Below are 9,131 nucleotides of genomic sequence, written 5' to 3'. Positions count from 1 at the left end.
TTGATCATTAGAACTGAGTCTCCAGGTTTATGGGAATCAACTGATTGTATATGAGGTCAAGTCTCCTAGCTGATCGAAGTCAACAATCTATGTAAAAAGACTATAATTTCTTAATAGGAGATTTAGAGAAGCACACCAACATTAAGGGAGGTTTTTTCATTAGAGGAAGTTTCATCCTAAAAGTGGCCTCCGAAGGAAAAATAATAAAATAAGAGTTATGAATTTTGGATGGAAGAGAAGAAAACTATTATTTTAATTGTAATTTTGGCTTATCTCCTTATAGGTTTACTCAAATTTCAAGTGTAGAGACTCATTGGATGAGGAATTAAATTCTGCATCTAGCGAGTACCCATTATGCATACTTTTGAGAAGACCCTCATTGATAAAAATGAAGATACTTTAAAAAAACATGTTGAACATGCTTTTTTAATGTATCTTTTATTTTTATCAATGTGGGTATTCTTAAAAGTATACAAAATGGGTACTCGTTGGATGCAAAATTTAATTCCGCACCCAACGAGTGTCTGCACTTGAAATTTGAGTAAACCAACAAGGAGATAAACCAAAAATACAATTAAAAAAGTAGTTTTTCTTCTTTTCCCTCCAAAATATTTACATGTACCTCTTTCTAAATTTAAAGTATTTTTATTAGTTTACATATTATGACATGGAAATTACATGAAAATTTCATTGGCACTTTTAGGCTAAAATTTCCTCTAATGTCCCGGTTAAGGGATTTCCACCAGATATCTTATGTCTATTGTGTGATTGTTTTTTTGGTTGTATTTGATGGTATTGTTCTTCTCATGGTTGTTTGATTTAGCTGCTTACATTGTTGTTGTTTAAATGCATGATTTAGTAAGTGAAGTTTTAATTAGTAAAATTGTTAAGAAGATCACAATACTAATTCACTTCCCCCTCTTAGTAGTGCTCAAAGGTTTCCAACAAAATCTTTGCACAAGAAAAAAATCACCAGGCCCATAGTCATGATGGGTGTGATTCAACATCAAAACTGGTGAACTTATCAATACACCAAAGTGTTAGAGAGATCAGGTCAGGTTAATTTCCCATCAAATTTGGTGAGCATATTCTTTATTGAATCCAAAAGAAAATAACATATTCTTTATTGAATCCACATGAAAAAAATGGAAAGGTTACAATTATTTTCTTTGAGTTTTGAGTTTCATATATGTATGTGGAAGTAGGTATTAAACAATTTCAATGTAATATGTGCTTTTGTGTTCTTGGTTTATTTGTTGTTTAATAGATCATGGTCACTAAATTGATGGCCACAGTAAAAACTAAAAAATCACTAGTGTTTCGAAAGGAGTGGGTTAAGCAAGTTGAAGAGATGTTTTATCATGGAAAACATTTAGTAAACACTGGTGCAATTCTGTGCATTGCAATGACTATGGCGAATGTGAAAACATATCAATAAAATACCAAATTTCCACATATGAGTTGAGAACACTAAAAATAATCAATGTATGAGAAAGATGGATTTTTGGGAATTACTAGAGTTGAGAACACTCAATTAATTCAATGTTGAAAGATGAGGAGTGTTGGGTGCAGGAATAGTTTTCTAAACTTCATCACGATTTGTAGCATATGCAATCTTGAAAGATAGGGTTCTATTTTTTCATCAATGGCAACCATTGTGGTTAACAACAAGGGCTCAACTATGTCTGCAAAAACATTTTACAGTGTCGTGCGTGAACTTTCTAAGTTATAGATAGATTTGATGTTTCCTTCGAGACACATGGAACTTTAGTATTAATTCCCATCTCCTCACTATGTTTCCCTAGTACTAGAATTCTAGCCCACGTAAATTCAAAGTTATATGGTTTCAACCGACCCTATGCAACTTCAAGATTCCAATCATACTTTCTTAAAAGTAGACTTGCAATGCTAAGCCTCATGATGTCCAATCAAAAGGAGAAAACATTCCATATATTTATCTTACCTGTGTAGGAATCATTTTCTAACCCTCCTCATAGTTTGCAGTATGGGAAATCTTGAAAGACAACATTCTATTTTATCATCAATGGAAATTGTTGTCATTGGCAGCAAGGGCTCAACTTTGTCTACATAAGTGTTTTACAGTGTCGCGAGTGAACTTTCTAGGTTACAAGTAGATTCAACATTTCCTTCGAGATACAATAAACTTTAGTATTAATTGCTCTCTCCTCACTAAGTCTCCCTAGTACTAGAATTTTAGCGCATGTAAATTCAAAGTTATATGGTTGCAACTGGCCAACTTATGCCACTTCAAAGTTCCAATCATAATTTTTTAAAAGTAGACTTGCAATGATAAGTCTCACGATGTTCAATCAAAAGGAGAAAATATTCCATACATTTAGCTTATATCTTTTCAATTTATTTGTCAAAATGTATACAGATTTGGATTTCAAGTTTGTACCAAAAACGTGCACCACATACTGGAGAATAGTATGTTCCACTCTCTTGCATAAAAAAAACATTTCAAATTAAAACAATATGAAAATTAAAGAGGTATTTTTCAATAATATATCGGGTTGAATGCATTATTGAAACATAATTTAGACATTTATGTCACGAACATGTCAAAAGGTCCCAAGCACTGCAAGTCGACAAACTTGTCCAACAAATATGTTAGCAAGCACTTCCAAATCTACAAAGCCAAAAATGAATTTCATGTGCAAACATCAAATTTCTACATTTAACGTTTGTATCAAGAATGGTTTAGCCAAAGTTTCAAAAATTTCAATTCAGGTTTGAAGTTACAACATTGTGTGAGAAGTTCATTGTGCAGAGGTCCTACACACAATGAACTTCCACAAAACTTCTTTGAATTTCCTCACATAGTATGTTTAGGAGAATATGTGCGCACAAACTTATGATGTCGATTCCCATAGTGAAACTGATGTGCCAACCATCCATATCCAACTGGGAAATGCAGGTGACTATGTCGAACATTGGATACAGTTGGGAGGTGCAACAATATTCCTACTAGGCCAAGGAAAAATTTATTATTGGACTAAGAGTGATGGAATGCCAATTTAGGGAAAGCGGGAGCAACCATCACATGTACATGAAGTGGGATGTTTTTTTTATTTTTTATTTTTAATTGTGGAGCTTTCACTGTACAAAATTTTTCGCACATTAACCACTGCTAATTGCGATAAGTGACGATCATTGTGCGGAAAGCTCCACACATTGATCACTTCCAGCTACGATAAATGATAATCCCCACAATGAAATTGATGTGCCTTTAATTTGACAGTCAAAACTTGATATGTGAGAGTGCAAACAAAGGTGTCTCAATATCACTACGTTAGTGTCCAACATCTAGGAAGAGAATTTTTGTCGTGGGTGGCAAATGTTGTAAGAGCACTAATTATATACTTGCAAGTTAATTTATTCTTAGAATTATTTATCAGTTGTATAAATGTCATCGCCATATTATTTATCCTTCGTATTACTCTGAATGCATTAATAAGCGCGATAGTAGTTTAGTGAAAAACATCCACCTTAATTCAAAGTTTGGGTACACAGAAATGTGCGTTGAGTGTATCTTCATTTGCATTTTGTTTTGAAAATGGAATCATATGTGTATTGCCATGGATATGCAATGATTTATGCATATCTCCAAGCTTGAGATATGATGCAGTTTAAACTCCTTCAATTGTAAGTCAATTTCATTATACTTACATTGCGCAAACGTTTTGTACTGAACACTACCCTCTTTCTTATATAGGGACTAAGGCTCTTGCACAAAGAAAAAAGGATCACTATCATGTGCAATTTTCTCTTTTCCATTGATATTTATTGTCCCTAAGTGACATAGCTTCAACAACTTAACCATATGGATTCCTCATCAAGTGTCATATAGTTGGTGCCCATGTTCATTATTCTACTAGAGTTGAGTTACTACACTTGTACGAAGATTTTCTTGCGTGGAGCTTTCACTATGTGGAAGAAGCAGAGGAAGCTTTCCCCACATAGTGAAATCTCTGCATAAATAGTAGATCAGAACTGAAAAGTTATTTTTGGAACTAAAAAGTTATGTTGAGGCTTAAGTGACTCCAATAATTATCCAATCAAAGTAGTTCCACATGCTTTCATTTCTTGCTCCTACCAAACTCAAATGTTTAAAACCTTATAAAACTATACAATTAGACTTCTCATTCATAAATTTCATAAATTATTTATTAACCCAATACCCAATAATATTAAATAATTATATAAAATTATATAACATTTCCCTCGGCTATATCTGTATGTTCATAGTCATAAAAATATCTATTATAAATATCAAATGTCATTTTCATTTTCTAATAAATACATTCACTTTAATAATGAACCATTTTAAAAAATATTACATGGATAGAAACAAGGAACATATCGAAATATTAATAATTTAATTTTTCAACATATAATTCATACATATGGATTTGATATACCAGAACTTCGGAGGAGCATAATTGCATAACGTTGGGATGAATGCGAGTGCAAAAGTTTGTCTTTGTGCAGAAGATCATTGTGCGAAGGTTCTTATGCGGAATTCATTGTGTAGAGGAAGCATGTGCAGAGGCAGGAATAATGATATATTAGGGAGATGATTTCCAGAACAAAGCATTCTAGAAAAATGACAATACACAGACTGCACACTACCATAATTAATCAACATAATTAATCAGTTAGAGACATGGATAGATATTATGCTACATTACAACTATTCTTTTTGTTATAGTTTATTTCTTTTACATATGATTTCCACCATTAATCATTTCTTATAATATTTGAATCTAAACCTAAATTTATAATAGATAAAAAAACCTTAATAGATTAACTAAACTATACATTCTAGATATATATTTAGAAAATATACAATTTTACATACATACATACATACATATATATATATATATATATATCTATATATATCTATATATATCTATATATATATATCTATATATATATATATCTATATAACACATCTAAGTAAGAAACATTATATCTATATAATTTTTTTAAAATATAATGCCCCAAATCAAACATGGTTATGTCGAATTAAAAACTATTACGAATAACATAGTTTTCAAATGTTACAAATGCACATTAAACACGTTGATTATTCAATTGTTACAAATGCACATTAATCATATTGAATATCATAAGCGATTGAATGTTTTAATCGACGGGACTTTAAATTCCTTGACTTAATCATATAACAAATGAGGAGATACGGTTGGACATGGCATTGATTGGTAATCCTTATTCATGTTGAGAGTTAATTTGTATTGGGTACGTGGCTGGCCCATGCACCTCATGGTATAGGACCTAGCCTCGATACCCGCCATGATTCGCAGGCACATTAATTCTCTGTTGTCCTGGTTCTCATGGCTGATAGCAAGTTACCCAGTTGTCCACCTCCCAATGACATTACTTGGGATTCGATTCCTCCATCGACGGCTCTCCTGGGCGGGCAGGATCGAATGGCCTCATAATGTTAGGAAACCTTTTACGTGGTAGTGTAGTTTCATTTGGTCTTTGCTTTTCGTTGAGGGCTCTTGGTTCCTGCTCTACTCTGGTTCATTTGTTCTTGCCTGTCTATTTCTTACTCTGGCACTTTGACATAATTCTGAGGGTTGCGCAAATGGTTCATCACCCCGGAATACTGTTAGCAGAGACAGGTTTGCAGGCTCTCCTCTCTTAGGTAAGGTTTTGGTTTTTATATATATGCCATATTCTTGTTTGCACAGTTAGCTCTTTTGTTTCACAACTTTTGTTTCCTCTGCTTAACCTAATACATTCCTCCTGAATGATTCAAGGTGAGGGTTTCTGGGATGGAGGCTTGGATGGGGTCTGCGGCGAAAGCTCCTCTTTTGACTTCAGAGTTCATGGCCACTCCCAGGTACTCTGACTTTCTTCAGATCTTGGTTAAGACTGTGTTTAGGTTTTTAATTAGGAGCTTCGAGCTGCTGGAACTGTGGTTCCTTAGGTTAATTTTCTTTTGTGTTGGCTCAGAATTTCATCTGAAGCTTAAGGTAGCTTGACGGCTTCGGTAGGGTATGGGTGGTTTTTGAATTCTACCCAGGATGACTCCCTAGTTTAGTAATTTACTACTACCCAGGTCGACTGCCTATGTGTAATTTTTACTTATTTCTGGACATTTTAACTTATATGAATTGCACTGTAAGGATAGGGTATTATTTTGATAACAAGGGTTTCTTCATATGGAATGCAAGTTTAGCTCATCTGACGCAGAAGAAGCTGCATCTACCCACATTATGCAAATAAAATTACATGTCATACTATGTCTCAAGAATTTTAATATTCTTGCCTAGTAAAACCTTCTTAAACCAAGGTTTAATGCTCCTTTAATAAACTCTATGCAGAAACGTTTGATTTAACTATCCAAAATCTAGACCTTTATAAACCTTTGAGTGGAACCTTATAAATCCTTCATAATCTTTGGTTAATTCTTATTACCCCCGCATATTAACCATACCATGGATTTTATACTTTGGTTAAAACTCAACTTAAACCATAATACATTAATCCCGCTTATTTCTATTATAATTCCCATATAATAGAAATATTTCATAAACCAAACTTAAACCTTACCTTTCCTCCATTCCACAAACCTTTTCACATATATCGATGCTCTCCTTAGCACATTAAATATTCATCGTCGATCTCATTCCTCAATCCGATGGTTATCGTGCAATAACTCGCGCCAACTAGCCTAGCCAATCTCCACCGTTTATTTCTCCTACCTCAATCCAACAGTGATCGTGTCATATTGTGCGACTGCATGCACGACCGATATTAGATCGAGAGCGCATGAGAAAAGTGGTTTTCTCATGCTACGTGTCAACCCCTCAGGTTAATCGCGTGAAATCGTAGAATACCATTTACAACTTTTAGGGTGTGTGAGATACTGTTCACCACTTGCGAAGACTACTCTATCCTCCTGCTAACACATGGTTTTAATCTCCTCCATTCATCTTCCATCAATATCATCTTTCGATCTGGCCAATCCGACGGTTCCCATTCTTTGCTGTTTAATTCTTTCTATGTCGTTGATCTTCTGTATGCGACTTAACTATTTAATGACTTTGCTCCAGGTTTGACCAATCCATCTATTGCATCAAATAATTCAACCACAAAACCAGGTTGAAGCAAGAATTACGTATTCCTTTCATTGATTTCGATCTTTGATTGTTCTTCCGCTTGACTCCCTGAACTTTGTTCTACGTATTATTTAAATGCTATCATATCTAAACTTCAACTTTGATCCTTCAATTGGATTCAAATGATCAGACCACCATCCTTAATTCTCCACCTCTGCATTCTATTTTAATTCCACCTACATACATATATTATGCAGAAATTACACTCATTCACACACAATTTATAATTTCATTAATCAATACACACCACACAACTCAGGAATCGAATTCTCTGTCTTCATAAACAATTATTTACATAATGAATCTCTCTCTCTGGCCTGATTTTCTAATCAGTGGCCTTTTTCCTTTCCTGCCTATACGCTTATAGTAAAACCCTATCTAATCTCTGAACTTTGATTCTCACTCTAACTCACTAACTCACTAAATGTCTAACTAAATAACTCTCTCTATGCCTTTTAGGCTTACATTTATACAAAAGGTTCTATAACCCATTTCGGTTTAGATCCCTAATCTTTTGAACTAAATCTTGAATATCCTCTAAGTCCACTTTTGACTCAACTAATCCCTAAGGATCCTCTCTAGTTCCACAAACCATGAAACCAATTCCTAATCTAAGATTTACAATATTTCAAAATCTCTCAACTATCCTAATTCTCTCATGTTCTCTAACATTAGAGAACATTTACAAATATGCCTTACAATACTTAATTAAATCCTATTCTTAATATCTCTAATAAAATTACTTAAAAACATTAAAATGACATTAATTTAATGCTCAGGAAACCAACTTCCTTGAAAACACAAGACCCCCTATGTCTACTAAAATACAATGAAATTGTTGAGCCAGATGCTCCTACATCAGACTCCCAAGGTTGAAAACATTCATGATCTCTAGATCATGTGTTCTCATATGTTGATAGAAAACCTCCAGGGTCCCAAAATTTAGTTTGTAGTTTTTATCACCTGGATTGAACCTCAGGCTGAAGGAAGGCAATGCCAGGGTAACCACAAACCACGCTTAGCCAAGTAGCTAGCCCTACTAGGCCGGGAGAGGGCTCTCTCCGTAAGGATCTCAGCTAAGATGACTAGATCAGAAAAAGGGTATTAGGCTAGGTATAGTAGCACAAGGTTTGATTGGATTTTGAAGGGGTTTTGCTGGATCAGGAGGAGCTGGACAGTTAGGGCTAGGGAATTAGGTCAAAATTACAGGGTGTTCAATGGGGTGAGGTAGGCATAAGTTTCAGCACTCTAGATCTTGATGGGTGAGGTGTTTAAGACTGGTGGGAGGCTAGGAAGAGCATATGATTATCATGGATCCTTCCCAAACTATAGAAAACATATAATGGTGAATATTTTCCCAAAGCAGAGCACTAATGTAATGAACTCTGCCTATCAATTTGAAATCATTCACTTAGAAGCAATGAAATGATTAATAGAATACACAAAACATACTAACATATGATCACAAGAGGAAAAACTGTACTAAAACTCCACACCACATGGATCCCATAAAAATAGTTGCAATTCTTATTAATCTCCTGCTAAACTACTACAAAATGATGTACAATCAAAGCATAAGCATCCAACTGAGTCCAACCCTTTACAATGAGAAAGAAGAAGAAGATATAGACATGAATTCAACCTCCTCCCATCCTCAGGGGTCGAATCCATAAGATGAGGAGCTAATCTAACCAACACTGAACAAGAAACAGGAATCTAGGCATCCTAACAACTTGCCTCTAAAAGTGAGGACATTGATTCATTTGAGCTCAAATTGACTTTCAATCTAATGAATCTACCCTCTACTACTAATTATCCATCATATTTACAAGCCAATACATCATTTACCATAGTAAAAAGCCTCCATGAGAGAAAATCCATGAACACAATCAAAACATACAAAAATAGCCATCCTGTGCAAAATTTGCCCTACGCGCAGCACCACTCCTGAAC

Source organism: Pinus tabuliformis, chromosome 5_1 (assembly GCF_031772625.1).
Source record: "Pinus tabuliformis cultivar Carrire ecotype Pingquan chromosome 5_1, CPIR1, whole genome shotgun sequence".
In the NCBI taxonomy this organism is placed as follows: Eukaryota; Viridiplantae; Streptophyta; class Pinopsida; order Pinales; family Pinaceae; genus Pinus; species Pinus tabuliformis.
This window is presented reverse-complemented; position numbering follows the sequence as displayed.